Source organism: Leiobunum rupestre, chromosome 2 (genome assembly GCF_980474605.1).
Source record: "Leiobunum rupestre chromosome 2, qqLeiRupe1.1.hap1, whole genome shotgun sequence".
NCBI classification, from domain to species: Eukaryota; Metazoa; Arthropoda; class Arachnida; order Opiliones; family Sclerosomatidae; genus Leiobunum; species Leiobunum rupestre.
Genome location: NC_143385.1, coordinates 71,819,137 through 71,840,184, shown reverse-complemented (window position 1 = coordinate 71,840,184; position 21,048 = coordinate 71,819,137). Strand labels below are relative to the sequence as shown.

The 21,048-nt window shown below is 32.0% G+C and overlaps 1 protein-coding gene and 5 non-coding genes across 7 annotated transcripts in view; 5 read left to right on the top strand and 1 right to left on the bottom strand.

Moving 5' to 3' along the window:
* The window catches only part of MESR3 (misexpression suppressor of ras 3), a 69,878-nt gene that overhangs the window by 30,389 nt on the left and 18,441 nt on the right, over positions 1-21,048 (bottom strand). The window contains exon 1 of one of the 2 annotated variants that reach the window (XM_090166305.1): positions 14,479-14,496. The exons of the other annotated variant lie outside the window; for it this stretch is intronic. The gene's annotated coding sequence lies outside the window, so the exon portion shown is untranslated. Of the gene's footprint in view, positions 1-14,478; positions 14,497-21,048 lie in introns of those variants that run through there. 2 annotated transcript variants of the gene reach the window in all.
* On the top strand, positions 1,596-1,667 carry TRNAQ-UUG (transfer RNA glutamine (anticodon UUG)). The gene has a single exon. It is a non-coding gene; the product is annotated as a tRNA-Gln (tRNA).
* TRNAQ-CUG (transfer RNA glutamine (anticodon CUG)) lies at positions 1,834-1,905 on the top strand. The gene has a single exon. It is a non-coding gene; the product is annotated as a tRNA-Gln (tRNA).
* Positions 11,721-11,792, top strand: TRNAQ-UUG (transfer RNA glutamine (anticodon UUG)). The gene has a single exon. It is a non-coding gene; the product is annotated as a tRNA-Gln (tRNA).
* TRNAQ-CUG (transfer RNA glutamine (anticodon CUG)) lies at positions 12,307-12,378 on the top strand. The gene has a single exon. It is a non-coding gene; the product is annotated as a tRNA-Gln (tRNA).
* TRNAQ-CUG (transfer RNA glutamine (anticodon CUG)) lies at positions 13,500-13,571 on the top strand. Its single transcript has one exon. It is a non-coding gene; the product is annotated as a tRNA-Gln (tRNA).

Here is a 21,048-nt window from a genome sequence, read left to right as displayed (position 1 = left end):
TGACCTAATGAATTTTGCATTGAAATCTTTTTACCTTAAAACAACGAATTAAATCGTCCCTATTGCAATTCATATTAAGAAATGTTAGTACTGTCTAAACACTAGCATTACGTCGGGTGGCCGGTTTTATCTCATACTTTTTCGTTTTAATGCAAGGAACAGCCTCGTATTTAAAGGTTTGGAATTTAAAAATCAAACGTTGTTGGCAGAAGAAATCGTAAAGTATTAAGAGACAGTAGTATTGTTTAATCCAAAGAACATTTCTTCGTCGGGTAACCTGTTGTATCTCATATATTTGCAAAGTTTTAAATACATTGCGACGGACGTAAGAACATCCTCTTATTTATAGGATCAGTTAAGTTAGAAGAGACCACCTATGGACTGTGAGAAGGATGATAAAATACGCGAAAAAGTAGATTAGTCCATAATTAAAAGGGATAATATATCTAAATCCTAAACAAATTTGAAATTAAAAAACTTACTATTAGTAAGTTTTTTAATTTCTTCAAATTTAGATATATTATCCCTTTTAATTATGGACTAATCTACTTTTTCGCGTATTTTATCATCCTTCTCACAGTCCATAGGTGGTCTCTTCTAACTTAACTTATCGTATATACTATTCTCCACCATACTCCCCCCTTTTCGGCTTTCCGTTGCTATGCAACGCGTTTTGAAATTTTTAATGTTTAGGCTTAGTTTCTCTTTTCGGTATAACAGTCGCCAGCCAGATTTCCCGCACGGTACTGATGAGTTCCAAATAGAACGAAACCGGTCTACCGTTGGAATTTCTGGCTATTTTATTTAGTTTTTATGTAGTTTATTACTCGAAGCTTTAATTTATAGGTTTGGAATTTGGAAATCAAACGTTGTTGGCAGAAGAAATCGTACCTTTTGCAAAGTATTAAGAGACCATAGTATTGTTCAAACAAAAGAACATTTCTTGGTCGGGTAACCTGTTGTATCTCATATATTTGCGAAGTTTAAAATTTGGAAATTAGAAATCAAACGTTGTTGACAGAAGAAACCGTAGCTATAGAGCGTTGTCGTCTGATTCGATTTTGAAAACTTGTAACGTCACAGCTGTAGTGTTAATAGTGGCCGCCATGACAGTTACCGTTTTTTATCAATAGGCAAATTACAATGGTGACGTCGCAGGGTTTCAGACGACAACACTCTATTGCAAAGTACTAGGAGACGGTAGTATTGTTTAAACAAAAGAACATTTCTTCGTCGGGTAGCCTGTTGTATCTCATATATTTCCTACTTTTAAATACTTTGCGACCGTCGTAAGAACACTAGAACAGCCTGTTATTTAAAGGTTTGGAATTTGGAAATCAAACGTTGTTGGCAGAAGGAAGACCAAGTCACGTGGAGGCACTTTAAAAATAGCTCTTGAAGAAATTCGCGCCTTACTCCCTTAACTTTCTTACACCAGATAAAAGGATTTGAATTTGAACGGGCTTAGAAATGCAAATTCAGCGGGACTTCAAAGATAAAACCTAAGACGGCGGGAAGGATTTACTGATTATATCTATGAGAATGCAAGCAAATGCTTTAGTAAATAGAAAAAGCTTTGATATCCTTTCGCCAGAGGTTCCATGGTGTAATGGTTAGCACTCTGGACTTTGAATCCAGCGATCCGAGTTCAAATCTCGGTGGAACCTTAAGTTTATTTTATTTAATTATAGTTAACAGTATAATGTATGTTATTATTAATAGGAATTATCTTACATTGTTTAACGATAAAATTATTGATAAATTATCATTTAATTCCTATGTATTTATATTATTTTGACGTATTTCTAGACAAGGTAAAACATGATCGACAGGGGTTCCATGGTGTAATGGTTAGCACTCTGGACTCTGAATCCAGCGATCCGAGTTCAAATCTCGGTGGAACCTTGATGAAATGTTTTTACTAAAGTTGCTCTAAAATAGCTTTAACAATAAATAAAATGTCGCTAAATTACTGTTCAACAATTCTATTATTTAATAATTATAATATGTTTCATTTTCATTTCATTTCATATTACAAATTCAATATTTAATAATTGTGATATTTAAGACTAGTATTTAACAATCCTAATATTTAATAACCCTGATGTCTAATTTTTCTAAAATGACTATTACTAATATCAAATATTACTAATGGTGATGTCTAATGTTACTAATATTACTGTTACTATTAGCTAATATTACTAATATTACTATTACTAATATCAAATATTACTAATGCTGATGTCTAATGTTACTAATATTACTAATACTGATGTCTAATGTTACTAATATTACTAATGCTGATGTCTAATGTTACTAATGCTGATGTCTAATGTTACTAATGCTGATGTCTAATGTTACTAATGCTGATGTCTAATGTTACTAATGCTGATGTCTAATGTTACTAATGCTGATGTCTAATGTTACTAATGCTGATGTCTAATGTTACTAATATTACTATTACTATTAGATAATATTACTAACATTACTATTACTATTAGCTAATATTACTCACATTACTATTACTATTAGCTAATATTACTAATATTACTATTACTATTAGCTAATATTACTATTACTATTAGCTAATATTACTATTACTATTAGCTCATATTACTATTACTATTAGTTCATATTACTACTACTATTAGCTAATATTACTATTACTATTAGCTCATATTACTATTACTATTATTTCATATTACTATTACTATTAGCTAATATTACTATTACTATTAGCTCATATTACTATTACTATTAGCTCATATTACTATTACTATTAGTTCATATTACTATTACTATTAGCTAATATTACTATTAGCTAATATTACTATTACTATTAGCTAATATTACTATTACTATTAGCTAATATTACTATTACTATTAACTAATATTACTATTACTATTAACTAATATTACTATTACTATTAGCTAATATTACTAATATTACTATTAGCTAATATTACTGATATCAAATATTACTAATACTGATGTCTAATTTTACTATTACTATTAGCTAATTATACTAATATCAAAAATTACTAATGCTGATGTCAAATATTACTAATATTACTATTACTAATAGCTAATATGACAAATACTAATAAAGAATGGTACTAATATTTTATAATATTATATATTATTATTTTATTACATAATAATAATATTAAGGAAGAAGATTTGGGCCTAGGGTGGTGCCTTGGGTATTAGCCTAGCTGATTATTATTATTATTATTATCTAAAATTTTATTTCAATATTAAATCTACGAAAACATAATATTAAATTATGGCGGAATATAAAAAAAATAACGTACAGAAACATTGAAATAATCGTGAATTCCTCAAAAAATACCAAAGTAAAAAAAGATCTCCCCCTTAAATACCCTCTTGTGCTAAATCGAAAATAAATTGTTTTTTTCCTATGGTTGGGACGCCCCCTGGAAGGCAGATGCGAAAACAGAAAATAAAGTACTTTCGCGAGCAAAAGACATAGTTCACTGTAGCCGCCCTCGCTGCAAATTACAAGCGGCTTCTTTCAATGGAAAAAAAGAATCAGGAGGTTTCAAAAGAGAAGGTATCATCACAGTGATCACAAAAAACGAAATCTACCTATCTTGTCAATCTACCGATTTTCCCACGAGAGGGCGCGGCCATTTTGTACATGTCAAAGCGGCAACGACGAGCGGGTATTTCAGGGAATCGTGAGAGACCAGGGTTGCCAGTTTGGAGGTTTTCCCGCCCAACTCGGCGAGATGGAAAATTCTTGGGCGGGAAGCTGGTTTTTTACAGCTGGTTTATAAGGGTATAATAATTGATAATTAAGCTAATTACATTATATTATTTTTATTTCGGGGTTGAAAATTAGTTTAATTTTCTTCATGTATCAAAAATTATATTACGTTCGAATATTTTTGTTGTTGTTAATTATAGTAACAAAATTATTTCGGCTACTTTAAAAGAGTCTAATTCGTTTCTTTAATATAATTTGGCTATTGAAATGTTTTAAATGAAATAAAAATATAATAAAACCTATAATATATAATTTAATAAACCTTTAACATATAATTTAATAAACCTTTAATATATAATTTAATAAACCTTTAATATATAATTTAATAAACCTTTCATATATAATTTAATAAACCTTTCATACATAATTTAATAAACCTTTTATATATAATTTAATAAACCTTTTATATATAATTTAATAAACCTTTCATATATAATTTAATAAACCTTTAATATATAATTGAATAAACCTTTAATATTTAATTTATTAAACCTTTAATATATAATTTAATAAACCTTTAATATATAATTTAATAAACCTTTAATATATAATTTAATAAACCTTTAATATTTAATTTAATAAACCTTTAATATATAATTATAAATAAATATATTTAATTGATTTAATATAAAATGGGGTTTTAACTTGCTTTAAGTATTTTTGGTTATTCAAATAAACATTTTTTAAATTTAATTTGTTTTGACTAGTTTTATTTCTATTTGAGCAGCTGGGATGACGTCACTTATACCTGGCAACTCTGTTTGAGACTTTAAACCCAATATGACCCAGAGATTTTAAGCCACTAATGGATGTTGCTCCCATAAGCAAAAGTTGGTAAAGAATACAAGATTACATCAGAGTTCATCAACTCAAGAGTATCAACCAAAAGTAACTTGAAAGTGCTGGCGAGGCCGAGGGCGAGTGTAGTCCTTTAGCATCTTTTCGATAGCCAGATCTTCGATAGAATGACCTGCTGAAAAATACCGATCATACCAAGAAACACCTGCGAAATCTACATGGAGCCATTACTCCGGCTTTGAATTTAAAGCTACGATAGGGTGAACTCTACACTCGCCAAATTCTACATATATCCCTCGATGAACGTTTTGAAGTGTCAATGCAAATTTTGAAGTGATAATTGGAATTTTGAAGTTATAATTTTAATTTGGAAGTGATAAATTGAATTTTGAAGTGTTAATTTTAATTTGGAAGCGATAATTTGAATTTGGAAGTGATTTATAAATTTTGAAAGGATTATTCGAATTTTGAAGTGATAATGCGAGTTTTGAAGTGATAATTTGAATTTTGAAGTGATCAATTGATTTTGGAAATTATTATTTGAATTTTGAAGTGATAATTTGAATTTTGAAGTGATTTTTTGAATTTTGAAGTTATTTATGAATTTTGAAATGATTATTTGAATTTTGAAGGGATTTTCGAAGTCATAATGCGAATTACGTAGTTCGAATTTTGAAATGGTTATGATAATTTTGAAGTGATAATACAGATTTTGAAGTGATAATGTGAATTTTGAAGTGATAGTGTGAATTTTGAATTGATAATTTTAATTTTGAAGTGATAATTTTAAATTTGAAGTGATAATTTTAATTTTGAACTGATAATTTTAAATTTGAAGTGATAATTTTAATTTTGAAGTGATAATTTTAAATTTGAAGTGATAATTTTAATTTTGAACTGATAATTTTAAATTTGAAGTGATAATTTTAATTTTGAACTGATAATTTTAAATTGGAAGTGATAATTTTAATTTTGAACTGATAATTTTAAATTTGAAGTGATAATTTTAATTTTGAACTGATAATAAAAAGGGGGCGGTTACCTCGTAAATCGCCTGAATGTGAAATATGTATTGTGAATGCGAATTTTGGTATTACAAATGTGAATTTTAAACGAGAGAATCTGAATTTTGTTTGATGGGTTGAAAGTTTGAATTTTCTAGCTGCTAATTTCCCGTACGCGGATTTTCCAGATTTTCGAGATTCAGAATAAAAACCACGATAAAAACCCTCAAAATAAAGAAAAAATACCTCTTTTGACCCTGTGGCGGTAAAGTTCAAATGGGAAGTTCGATACGAAAGTTGAAAAAAAAGCAACATTTCGGGGACATTTTTTTCTTGTTCTCTTTTTAGTTTTCGTTGAAACGAGAAAAACCTAATTTCCGACTGCTAGACAACTTAAATTTCCCAAAGCGACATTATTCAAGCTTAAGAAGATAAGCTGTTTTTTGCCCGTGACATTTCCTTAAAAGATTTTAAATCCTACAGTCGAACTTGAATCTACCAGGAAAAATACGTGATGCATATTTTTTTTTAATATAATAATTATTGTTGGTGTTGTCGAAACCGGCAGTGGATAATTTACAACTGATACACTTAAATGGCAATGCCGTGGTAATTCGTCTTGGCCAAATTTTACATTTGATTAAATTCTGGATTATTTTGATTTTAATCCTATTAATTTTATTTTTAATTTTTCCTGATTAATTAATTGATTAATTAATGTATCCAGGCCAAACTATAATTCATAAAATTCACATTTGATTTAATTTAAGATTTCCAATTCATTAATTTATCATATCTTATTTTAATCCGATAATTATACTTATTAATTTTCTGAGTAATTTATTGATAATTTACTTATATCGGATACGTAATCTAAGATTAAATTAAATTAATCATAGCATAAATTAGTAAAAAATAATACCCCACTTTGCTTTGAATTGTTATTATTACAGAAAGATTTTTTATATTTTAATCCATATAAATCAAATCAATGATTTAAAAAAATCATTTCATATTTAAACCAGTATTTAAAACAATGATAAAATGTTATTTTATTTGAAACACAATTTAAATAACTTGATTTGATTAAGGTTTATTATAAAAATTCGTTAAAATTATAAATAATTTGATAAATTCTATACACGCATTTCAACGGACAAAATTATGTTCAACTATAAAGATTAAATTTATTATTAAAAACCGTAAATTTTAAATTGAATATTGCGTATAAAGACATTTTCGAGTTCTTAAAATATATAATACATTTGCTCTCTTCTCAAGGGATAGAGAGGTTTATCCCCGAGCTCGTCTATAAAAACGTGTTAAGGTTAACGGTAATAGTTAGTAGTTAGTGTAAGGAACTTTCCACCAACCTCTAACATATTGTAAGTGGATAGATGACTTGTGAATAAGGTGGTGAATTGGGTATAAGCCTAACTGATTATTATTATTATATTTGAAATTTCACCAATTTAGAAATCTCGGTTTATTCTACAGGGTTCACACAATATTTCAAAAACCATTTTCACTGATATTTCCAGGTTTTCCAGAGTAGTTTTGAATAATTTGCAGGTGTACTTTTTAAAACAATACGGGTCTCTAAAATGTTAAAAGCATTACTGTTACACTTTTTAATATAATATAGTCAAGATTGAACTTATGAATTCAATACTAAGTAATAATTTCAAAAATACTAAAACAAATTGCACATATTTTGGAGTTATCATAGTTATTTTCCCTGATTTTTTAGGAAAATATTTATTTTTCCTGATATTTCCCTGACTTTTTTGATTTAAATAAATTTCACTGATATTTCCAGGTTTTCACTGATTTCCATGTTTGTATGAACCCTGTTCTATAGGGAAATATGATTCTTACCAAATTAGCATACAGCATAATTTATTAATAATTTATGACGTCGTAAAGATTACTCTGCGTTGTTATGTCGCAACTAAATGAGTATAATCAAGAATATATTCAATGTTACGTTGAATATGTGATCAGCATCTAACTCGGCTCGTGATTCCCCAAATAAAAATCACGCCCATCCACCTTTCCTAGTGTAATATCCTCCCCCCTATCGGGAGAAAGGGGGAAGGCACTCCGGTATGATCACGGTCTATCTCTCCGTGTAGGCGGGGTTTATCTCCCGGGAATCATATAAAACAGAGGTTATAATTTCGGTTACATATTTTCTGTTCCCCTGAATATATTCTTGGTAAAACATAAAAGGGAAAACGTTAATGTAAATTTACTCAAGGTGGAGGATATATTTCAGCAATAATAACATCACCGATAAATATTCTTTCGAATATATTATTTCACTCACTCGTATCGTAAGAAACCTAAATACCTTTGAACTAAAAATTGAGGACAAGCACGGAAGCGCCCCCATGCGACGAGGGTTGAGTAACAACGAAGTAAGAGTTTCGTATACCTGTTATTGAAGGTTTATCGGCTTTTCCCACCCACAACGTACAACCGGGTTTTGAGGAGATAAAAAATATATATTTTTTGTTTTTCAGGTTAATCTGAAAAACACGTTTCTCGAAATGTCAGAGAGGAAAAATTTATCAAAATACTTTTACCAAAGGATAAATTGAACAGTGGGTTTCAAAATTTTTAAACGTTTTTGAAAATTGATATTCGGCAGTTTTCAAAAAAAACGGTTGCCAGTAGATGGCGTGATATTATATCCAATTTAAATAACAAATTTTGGCTTTAAACCATGTCTGAGAAATTATTATTTCAATAATATTCTTAAAATTTGTTTTAAAAATTATAAATTTTATTAAAAGCGTTTTTATAGAAATTCTGCAAGAATAATTTTGAGCCCTATAGAATCTCTAATGCGGGGGCTCTATATTAAGTGAACACTTTAGAGAAAGTTATTCTTAATGGTTTCTATAGATAATAATACCTAAGTGATTCTGAAAAGTATAGAAAAAAAATAATCAGCTAGGCTAATACCCAAGTCACCACCATATTCCTAAGTCATCAAGCGACTTTTAAAACCATTAATTCCATAGATATTTTATTTTTTATAGATTTCTATACAAACATTAGGGACCTTTGGGATTTTTTTCTCTAGAGGTATGACTTAGAAAGTGTTTTAGAAAATATTTGTTCTCGTAACTCCAAACGTTTTAAGAAAAAAAATTAAAAATATATACCACACTGAAAAAAAATTAAAATGCTATAGAAATATTTTGGGTAATATTTTTTGGTAACTTTTTATTATAAAAGTCCATTACTTAAAAGCACCATCAAAAAATTTTATTTTAAAATACGAATTTATAACAAAATGAATTTAAAATCTTCGCAACGATTTTTCATGTTGAGTAATTAATAGTCAGAATTTTTAAATTTAATGCAGAAAGGCGTGTCATTTAAAATATTATTCGAAAGAAAAATTGTATTTTTATGATATATATTATATTATATATACTACGTAATAAATGTAATAAATGTAAAAAGCTTCTTTCAATATCAAAGAGAAAGTAGGCGACTGAAAGAACACCTGAACGATGTAAGGTCCGTAACCAGAAATTTGGAAATTAACCTCATTTCTTTGGTTGGATGTGTGTGTATAAAAATATGACTATTAATTGAGAAGGCAGACGAAAATGGGCGAAATTCTTAATAGCTCATCTTGTACCGAAAAAACTTCAATTACGTTTTTTCTAAAAGTGGGTCGTAGCGAAATTGAATTTTTATGGGATGCCGCGTGAGTCGAAAGGATTGTTTCACGCTCGGATGATTTACAACACCTTCTTATGGAAAGTGCCACCAGTTTTAAGTTTTACGTTAAAAGGTTATAAAATTTAATAAGAAATTTCAAATTGTTTTTAGGAAATACGATAGAAATTAAAATAGGTCTTTAAATGGTGGATTAAATAAAATCGTCATTTTGTCGCTAGCAGAGTTATTGGTTAGTTTATAATTAAACAATTTTTCGTTTTTTATGGAAAAAAATTACATTATCTGTTTAAAAGTTTTGTTATACTTACAAGGAGAGTACCCGAGGTGTTTATTGCCGATTTAGTTCAAAGTCGGCCGTAATGTGGACCTATATGAGATATGATATTTCCCAAAAGGAGACGTTGCACTACCCATTCGATTTGCCATGGCAACCGAAAATGTTTTTGACCACTTACAACCAAAATAAGATTTTCCCTTATTTTACCCAAAATTTGTTACAAATTTACCCTAAAAATGTTTCATTTTACCCAAACTTGATGAAATTTACCTAAATGTGGTCCAAATTACACATTTCGTGCTTTTCAAAATTTTTCAAAATTTTCGTAGCTAGGACCCTGTGAAACCGAGAAAATCCCATGCTTTTTTAAATGGAGATTTTATTGTTTTAAGTGATCAAAAACATTTTCGGTTGCTATAGCAAAACGAATGGGTAGTGCAACGTCTCCTTTTGGGAAATTTCATATTTCATATAGGTCTACATTACGCCCGACTTTGAACAAAATCGGCAATAAACACCTCGGGTACTCTCCTTGTTAGAACCAAGAATGTATTGAAGTTACTAAGAATATTGGACTACAGGATTCTGATTCCCATTTTCGCAGCCTTTGTAGCTTAAATTCGTCCGCTTTCCCATTCAAGTTTGCTATATGGTATGACCTTGAATGCGCCTTAAATGCAGACAAACTTTCTCCACAAAAGCTGTGAGGATGATACCAGGGGATAATGCTATGCTCAAATATTCTGTAGATAACATTTTTCGCTTTTCCGTTATAGGGTTTTAAATTTGATAAAGCAATTTCTTATATTTTATTTAAAGGGACACAGAATATTTGGAATGTTGAGGGTCGAGAAGCGGGAAGGGGAGGAGCTACGCGAAATTCGGCCCGAGTTGTTCAAGTAATTTTGTGTACCTTTGTAAAGTAGGGTGTTTGATAATGCATCAACTAATTTCATGTTTTTCCCGAGCTAGAAGCTCTAGTGATGTTTTTAGTGTGAAAAGTCTGTGGTATCCTCTATTCCTACTGCCTTACGATTTATTCGTAAGAGTGAGCCTCTCCCGCAGGCGTTCCTCCGAGGTTAGAGGTCAAGAAGATTCGTTCTAAGACGATTCTGCTAATGCCGTTTTCCAACGAAGCTTAAAGGGAATATAACCCGCCAAGCAATCTTTATGGAAGAAGCTTTCAATTTTACAAATTACCCTGTACAGTGGTGCCAAATATTTCTAAAGCCAAAGGCAGAAGCGGCCAGAGCTGCAAACGTTGGTGTTCCACACCAAATACCTGAGGTTATATTCCGTTTAAAGCCGGGTTTAGATTCCATTTAAAGGGAATATAACCAAAAGTCATTTTTTTATGCTTTTTATGTAAGCAATTTTGGCGGGAAGTCACTAAACAGCGCCAAAAATATCTAAAGTCATAGGCAGTGGCGGCTTAAGAAGGCTGGGTCCCCGGGGCGGCGGCAGTGTTTTGCGACACCCCCCAGGACCGATCAGACGTTTTCACGGGTCCGTCTTCTTCCAGTTTAATCGTTCTGATTTGCACCCCCCCCCCCTCGAGCTTCGCCGATGGCACCCCTGGCTACCCTGGTACCCGGGGTGGACCACCCCCTCGCCCCCCCCCCTCACGCCGCCACTGGTCATAGGAGGGAGCGGGAAATGGTCGACGTTTGGTATTCCACACCTAAAACCTTAGGTTCTATTCCCTTTAATAAAGCAAATATTATTTTTGAACTGAAGTGTACTATGGTTTATTAATCCCGGATTCATAGGCCTAGTCTGAAAGCTGTATAAGCAACTCACTGCGTATACCTAGGGAAAAACTGCTATCGTGAAATGTGGAATAGGAATTTAAAATTAAATTTATTTTCCCTACAATAACCGCCCCCTAAAATTTATCATAGCACTTTATAATCCCTTTAACCAGTTTGTTTAACTTGGTTATCAGTTTGTACGTCCTTCAGGGATCGGTTAGACTGTCTGTGAGTCTTGAAAATGTGTCTAGCAAATGTCTTGATAACGGAATGATAAGAATTTATGTCTGTTGGAAAGAATTCGTAGCACGTGTTTAAATACACATACAAGTAAACGTTTTATGTAGTTTTTTTTATTTTTCAGCAGAAAACGGTATATACTCAGACCCCGTGAAAGAGGTTCCATGGTGTAATGGTTAGCACTCTGGACTTTGAATCCAGCGATCCGAGTTCAAATCTCGGTGGAACCTTATTTTAAATTATTTTATAGAAAATAATTAACATTAACATTAACTGGTTTCAAATCTGTGTGAAACATTAAAATTAACATTAAATAACTTTAATTAGCTTTTTCATTTTACAGGAGCTTATGTTTCGGCTAAATTTGCTAATCAGGCGATTTTTCACGTATAAAACACAAAATGTGTGCTTAGCAGATGACAATTCAGTAGTTTATGAGTTAATTGCGTTGAACGATAAGTGGTTTTATGTAAATACTTATGGAAAATTATTTTAATTTTAAAGAGCATTTGCAAATAGCATATTGATCAAATGTATGCAAATATAACTATTCCGTTTGTTTTTAATATTTATTGATTAAATTAAAATTAAATAATTTAAATAATTTTATCGAGTGAAAAATAAAATCATAATTAAAAAAATGTATTCATTTTAATTTTGCCTGCGAATAAAAAGTTGTAAATTTGGTCCATTTGGTAGTTGAAATGAGTTTTTAATTTCTCAGTTAACCAGAATTTCCCATGAGGTTCCATGGTGTAATGGTTAGCACTCTGGACTCTGAATCCAGCGATCCGAGTTCAAATCTCGGTGGAACCTGAGAGCCATTTTATTTCTAATTCGTTAATAATTATATATTTGACTTAAATTTAACTTATTATTATTTAAAAAATAAAATTTTGTATATTTAATAGCAAATAAATTAAATATATTTTTTTATTTGGACACTAAGCCCGTAAATTGCACAGTGTTAACATTCTGGACCTCGAATTCTTATGACAGATCACCTAATTTTACATTTCTACCAACAGGTGGCGCTAGTTACGTTAAAAACCAGTCGTAGCGCAGACGATTTTTTGATTTAGATCATACTTCCTTTAAGGGATTATAACCTACAACGAATTCTTTTTGGAAGATACTTTTACAATTTCGCCAATTACCTGCGCAACAAACCACTAAGCAGAGCCGAAAATGATACAGGACATAGGAGGGAGCGGACAATATTGGAACCATTAGAGGATAACAGAAATACTAAGTGTTATATTCCCTTAAACTTTCCAGTGTTTGTGAAAACTTTATGATAGCCTATGATAAGAGTTTCTGATTTTAAAGTACAGTTGACTGTTCGTGGTTCCATGTTGTAATGGTTAGCATTTAAATCCAGTGATCTGAATTCAGATCTCGGTAGAACCTCTTTTTAAATTAATTTATGAAAATTTCAATTAATTTTAAGTTGAAGTTATATTAACTGACATTTTTTTATTTATGTATTCAATTCCTAAGATACCTAATAGTTGATTTTATAAAATGTCTTTACGCTTGGCCATCTTGTTGAAATGTTGCCCAGGAATAGTTCAGCCAATGCCTAAGAATGAGTTCATAAACTCCTTAGTGGGAGAGAAAACGGATCCGCAGCTGAAGCGGGGAGGCAACATTTCAACAAGATGGCCAAGGTTATTTTATAAAAAGAACTATTACTGAAGGGATACAAATTTAATATAATTTACCAAATGCTTTCAAATGTGTGCAAATATAACGAATATTATATTTTAATATTTGTTTCTAATTAAATAACTTCTTAATTTTAACTTAACGCCTGAAAAATTATTAAAATTATAATTTCAAAAAAATAAGTAAATTTTAATTTATTTAAGATTAAGATTTATTCAATTTTGAATTAGATGTTGGTTTGAATTTTTAACGAGCCTTAAAGATATCGTGGTTCCATGGTGTAATGGTTAGCACTCTGGACTCTGAATCCAGCGATCCGAGTTCAAATCTCGGTGGAACCTTGATGTCATTCTTTTGCTTATTAAATTACAAGGATCTTAATTTGTTTAAATAAAGAGGGATTTTTGAATTAAATTGAAGGCGATAACAATTCTAATTTACAGTGTCTTTAAAATGGGTCGTGATTAAAACCTGTGATAAGGATGACAGAAACTAATTTTCTAAAAGATGTTTCGTTACATTTGAACATAAATCATAATTAAATACTATATTTTCTACGGAAAGTCTATGATTATCTAAATGTTTGTAGAAAAAACTTCCAAATTTCTAGATTTTTTCTAATGCCTATAGAAAAATTAACCAAAATTTAGATAGAATTTATATAAATGTGTATTTTTTATACTATTTCTATAAAATTCCGATTAGAATTTTATACGATTTCTATAGAAAATTTCTTCATGTTTCTATAGGATTGCGATTATATTTCTACCTGATTTCTATGGAAAATTTCTTAATTTTTCTATAGGATTACGATTATAATTATCTACGATTTCTATGGAAAATTTCTTAATTTTTCTATATGATTACGATTATAATTATCTACGATTTCTATGGAAAATTTATTAATTTTTCTATAGGATTACGATTACAATTATTTACGATTTCTATGGAAAATTTCTTAATTTTTCTGTAGGATTACGATTATAATTATCTACGATTTCTGTGGAAAATTTCATAATTTTTCTATAGCATTCCGACAACAATTCCATACGATTCCTAAAGAAATTTTTTAAAGTTCATATTTTTCACGCGAATAACATCAACAAATTTTTAACAAGGAATACTTATCTCGAAAAGAGTTATATTATAAACTTCTGATAACAATACTGCATAACTTAACAGTTTCCTTTTCCCATTAACAGTTTCACGAGAAGACTAAAGTGTCTAAATAACACGTTAAACGAATACCTCATTAAATTCGAATCAATACGGCGGGAAAGTGAATAACACAACCTCCGAAATTGAAACACATCCTTCCATTGTAACGAGCCAGATATTTAACGAGAAGTTCAAAGTATATTAATTATCGGGGAAACTAACTATGTCCCAGACCTAGATACTAGGAAAGAAAAACAACTCGAAAATAAATATACCCTTTTTTCCGAAGAGTAAATATTTCTCAGGGTCAGTACCTCAGGGTCAAGAGGGAATATCTTTTGCGAAATTATTACAGGCCTCATTTCTCCACCCCCGTTAAGAAAACGGGCTTATTTTTGGCCCCCGTCGCAACTAGAGGTCCTCAGAGACGCTTCCAGAAGCTCGTCCTACAATTAATAAGTGTAGCGACATTCCTAACCCATTTAAAGTCGAGTGCGGTATAGTTAATAGACGTTGCCTGGCGACATTTCGTGCCACGGATAAAATATAAACTAGATCTTTCACCAATTGGTGTTAAGAATAAAACGAAAACTTTCGTAACAAAAGTAGTAGGGCTTCCATTGTTAAAAAAACACGCTCGTTAAGATTGGGAATAATCTATTACCCACATGCGAAAAGTCAGTACAATTTTTACAAGCGGCCCAGTTTTTTTAACGATGTGAAACGTTGCCGTAATATATGCGCGATATTGTTAAATCTATAATAAATATAAAAGTTATTATGGTCCTGTAAAGTTTTTAAATTTTAAAGAGACGAAATTTATAATAACTTAATTATTATTGATATTATAGTTATTATTTAATTCGAAATTAAGATTTCATTCAAATACCCGTACCAACTAGTATTTAAATATAATTTAAATAGAATAAGTTTCTAGTAACTTATAGATATTATTTATCAAAAAACAAAATTACAATTAATGTAATAATTTTGCAGTAATGTAAAGGTATTACTTAATTTAAAATTATTTTCTGATCTTCCCCACATTTATTGATCTACTGCATATTTATCGATCTACCCCACATTTATTGATCTACTGCATATTTATAGATCTACCCCACATTTATTGATCTACCCCACATTTATTGATCTACTGCATATTTATTGATCTACCCCACATTTATTGATCTACCGCCTATTTATTGATCTACCCCACATTTATTGTTGGAACCAACATTTATCGATCTACCGCACATTTATTGATCTACATCACATTCATTATGGGAACCAACATTTATCGATCTACCGCACATTTATTGATCTACATCACATTAATTATGGGAACCAACATTTATTGATCTACCTCACATTAATTATTGGAACCAACATTTATTGATCTACCTCACATTAATTATTGGAACCAACATTTATCGATCTACCCCACATTTATTGTTGAAATCATTATTTATCGATCTACCGCACATTTATTGATCTACCCCACATTTATCGATCTACCACACATTTATCGATCTACCTCACATTTATCGATCTACCCCACATTTATCTATCTACCCCACATTTGTTGGTCTTCTCCCATTTGTGGTTTTATTTTATATCGTTATAAGATAAGGAACGAACCGTTGAGAAAATGTACACGTACAAGAAACCCTAGTTTAAAAATATATAATTTTTTTTTATTATTATTTATTCGTTTCCTAGATGACGTAATCCGGTAGGGGGCGGGGGCGGCTGCACGCGCTAACCCTACTATCACTAGAACAAGAGGGAGCCCTTATGGCAGTCAGAGACCACTTCAAAGCGACGCCAGGAGGTCGCCTGCCAGAATGAGAACGACCGGCCGTTGCGTCATCAGCCTTGTTATCCGAATTGCACGAGACGATAAAATGGAATTTATTCCCAAATCAAATCCAAATGGCCGAGTTTGAAGGGATGTGGCATTTCGGTAGTATCATAAGTCTCTAAGTATTAATAATAAGTTTGTCGTATGTGGAATGAAGTGGAATTGACGTCGTACTCACAAGGAGACATCCCGAAGTGTAACCCACCGATTTTGTTCAAACTCGGGGGATTGGTAGACCTTCGTGTATCATGAAAAATCCTAATGGGAATTTATTCAATGGGCAACCGTTTTGCCATGGCAACGAAAAATGTTTTTGACAACAACCAATGGAAATTTTCCCATTGAAAACAACATGGGTTTTTGACCTCAAATTGAACAAAAGTTGATCAGTTTTGATGTTTTTTTGTCAATTTTTATCTATTTTTTCTATTTTTGGCATTTTAGAATTTTTGAAATTTGTTAAAATTTTTCACAGGGGTGTTATTTTCAATGGGAAAATTTAAATTTTTGTTGTCAAAAACATTTTTCGTTGCCATGGCAAAACGATTGCCCATTGAATAAATTCCCTTTAGGATTTTTCATGATACATGAAGGTCTACCAATCCCCCGAGTTTGAACAAAATCGGTGGTTTACACCTCGGGATGTCTCCTTGTCAGAAAGGTTAAACGAGAAAAAAACAGAATATCATAAGTCTATAAGTAATACCAGGAAACTATATAGGTATACAATTGGAATGTCTAAGGAAGATTTTTACGGCCGTGATGAAGCTCGAATCGTGTCTTAAAGCGGGAAAACTGACGATAAAAACTCTCGCGCCTCGCTACCCTCATTCGACGGAAACTCGTCATTAAGCCTAGTCATGGTTATTATATTATTAGCTTACCTGATGATCTCTTTTATAACCATGCAAATACCTGAAATTAGGTGTCACTACGCATCTTTCGCGAAGAAGATTATAATTACTTCAAAATATTAAGAACGATAACAAATTGAGGTTTTTAAATCCATTGTTTTATAAGCCTTTTTTTGCGCGGGAAGATCGCCTATTTGTTACCATGACGACGCATTCTTTAAACCTTCTGTTCCCCAAATTCAGTCCTTTCGTTAAGTGTTTAAGTACTTTTTACCTCTCCGAGGGGACAAAGTCCCCTAGGAGGGGTTATACAACGACCGTGTCTGTCTGTGGGTCTGTGGGTGGGTCTGTGGGTCTGTCTGTCTGTCAGGACTGCGAACGCGTTCGCATTTTCGGTGCAAAGTGTAATCACTGCGTACGCAGTTTCTCAAAGGGTTGGCAAAACCACCGGGTGACGGTGAGCGTTAACGGATGCATTTGCGGTTTGGTTTGGATGGTGTTTTTTCGCTCACCGTCGTGACGGATTGGTGTATTACGTTTTTGTAATGTTTATGCGTAGGTTGTGAGTGTTGAATTTGTTGTGTTTGTGTTCTGATGGTTGTGCATGTTGAGTCTGTTGAGTCTGTTGTGTTTATATGGGCGTTTTCTCTCCAACTTCTTCTTAATGACTTTGGGACGGACCGAGTGCTGAGTGTAATGCTACCTCTCAACGTCCAATGGCAGGGTTTCCACCAGTTGTACACGGTATTCGTCTTAGTATCAATTTGCGATCGCATCGGGCGGGATTTGAACCCGAGACCTCCTGATTGACAGGCGGACGTTCTACCACAGAACCACCGACACTTGTTACGCCTTATTGAAAATTAGACCTTCAGCTTTATCGGAAGCGTATTTAATAGAGTAGGAAATTTTGGTTTAATTGAAATAGAATTGAAATTGAAATTATTGCATCGAAGAAATTCTAATTTAGCGTTTCTCTATTGATTAAAAACAAATGCGCCACCCAGGTTTCGAACCCAGACCATTCGGCTTGGCAGTCGAGCGCTCTACCACAGAACCACCGATAGCTGCTTAGATTCACTGAAATTAAGACAGGCATCGTAAGCATAATAGGTAATAAAGTCTTTTTTTATTAATGAATTTATGAAGGCCTAATCTGGTATTTTTTAAAGGTTAAATCTTGTTTTAGCGCAGTCAGCCGAGATTAGAGGGTTAAAGGGTAGACCCTGTGGGTGGTCCACTTTCTTAACGACCTATATATAGTTCTGTTAATTCAAAGGAGATAATTTAACGGTAATTGCTTTAAGAGGTGGCGGTTAGTCAAGTGGCTCTCTGTGCTTTGTTGATGGTAAGGTTTTTGCTTCTTGTAAATACATTTGGTGTGGATATTTGGATATCTACGATTTCTAACGCAGTCAATGATTTCTTGGGTGTGCGAGTCATTATATGATATTGGAAATTGGACGGCATTGGTCTTTTTCATGTGGTATGCGTCACAACGTCAACAGGAAGTGAACGAGTCGTCCACTACCAGATATCTACCGTATCTTCATCAAGGGCGAGTGTTGAAATAAAATGAGCGTTAAAGATGCGGCAAGTATTTCGTAAGCGAGTAATTCCAAAAAGCCTCTGTAGATATTTATTTCATTAAAATTTGCTTCGTATTATATTTAACTGATAAACTTGTTCTGTAAAAGGGTTTAATTCAATTGTGCATTGTTATAATACGTCTAACTTACTGTTGTAACTACTTAACTTATGATATTCTGAATAAATTAAAATTGGTCGTTTCGTCTCAATTATTTTAATTATAATTAAAATTTTATACCGGGCGGGATAGAAATGGGTTAATATTTTTAACAAATAACTCTAAATTGCGGAGATATATCTTTAAGGGTTATCTCGAGAAATTAATATCACTAGGGACAATTCTTCCGAGGAGAGGTATATTTTGGCTTGCCAACTTGTTTTAAACTCTTTTATCCATTTTACTTCATAAACAGTAAGAAGTTAATCCTTTTTAACTTTATTTTCAGTCCTTTATAGGCCTTATTTCTTTTTTTTTATAATTCAATATATATTAGGCTGATTTTCGTTCGGGGAAAATAGCCGAATGAGCGTACCTGAAGTCGTTCAACGAAAGGAGTTTTTCACGTAAAGTATTTAATACTTAAAGTTTTTGATATACACACAGTAAAAATTCTTTAGTGCCGATATTTGGTTTATAATAGTTTGACACCTTAATCAATATCGCCTATATTTAAAATCTGTTATCAAATTTTTAAAGACTTAACCTTAGTTAAATATTCCTGGTGATTGGAATTTCTTCGCATTTTGGTATTTTAAAGAAACTATTCAAAAACGAAATAACGTAGTATTCAAATACTAGTCTCGAAATTGGTCCATATCATTTTTTTCTTCGTTTAAGGGAATTAAATGGGTATTCAAAAGGACTAAATGTGAGAACATAACTTTTTTATACCTTTACCACCAGGACTGGAAAAGGTTTATTCTTAGGGCTCGGTCCCTTTCAATACCCCAAAAGGTATTGTAATAAACATGAAAGAGTAAAATGGGTCTAAAATAATTGATTAGACCGTTTTTAGTAACCAAATGGTTTGAAATAAATTAAAAGTCCAATTTTGGTCGTTTTATAAACCTTTATTTTTAACAGTGTACAGTCAAAACTACAACACTTTGTAGCCCAAATGGAAAGGAATACTATCATAACGTTACGAAAAATTTTACAAGTTTTATGATAACAATTTAATTATTTAGTTAGAAAAAAGCGCAAGTGACGAAACTGCGAAACTTTCAACAAGAAAATAAAACACTGCAATAACTGTCTCCACGCATGGAACCGTACCCAATATAACCAACTGGTTAATGACAATATTAAATTATAAGTTGATTACATAATAATTTGCCTTTTATTATACGGCCTAGTGTCTATAGAACAAGGCTTTTAAAAACAATTGCAATAATTAACCTTTTTTCGTGTGTAAGCCTAAGGAATTAAGAAACTCGGTCTTTTGGCTAAGATCAAAGTGTAGTATCTTGTATATAGCGGATATACCTAATTATTAAATTAATTCAATTAATTAAAGTTGTTTTGCCGACCGTAACCGTCGAAAACCAGTCAGAGTACCATGAGATAGTATACCAAATGTGGTCGACCTAAGTTGAATACTGTAGATTCCTATAGCGGACAAACACGTATATATATATACAAACACCCATCTTTATATAAGATTTCAGAGACTCAGCGTCGCCATGATCAATCAAATTGCATTATTTTCACTCTCTGGATAATAACGCGTTCTTAAGGCGGCAATCCGGGTTGTGGTTTTTTTAATATCTCTTAACGTCAATCCTTTCGTTACAAGTTTTCTATAGCGGATAATTTCAAGGCTTCTCTTCTCCACCAAGAATATTTAATTAAACTTCGAGAGAATAACTAGGTTGAGGCGATTTCTTAGTAAGTTCCTTTCCCCTAAACAAAATCAAATCAGCCCGGTATCTCCATAGAGGAATAATTCGGCGTTTAATTTTTTCGGCGGCGCAAAGGGGCAAAAGTTTATCTCCCCTTTTGAAAATTTGGAAAAACAAAATTACAAAATGTTTTTTGAATGAAAAAAGTGACGTAGAAAATTTCAAAAATATTTCGGCGGCGGGATCAAACTTTATCGGCGGCGCGCTGAATAGTAAATGACTCGGCGGTGGCGGTTTGGCGCCGGATAAAATATCGGTGACGGCGGCGTTGGACCGGCGGCGCTAAGCTCTAGGTATCTCTCCAACCAAGCATTATGAATTCTATTTCACGCGGTTCAACTGTTCAAGGCTAGGATTCGGAGTGAGTTAGTCATTTTGTATGATAATCAAACTGAGTTCTCCCCCCCCCCGGGTGCTAAAGGGTGGGACGCTCCGAGGAGGGGGTGTTAGAAA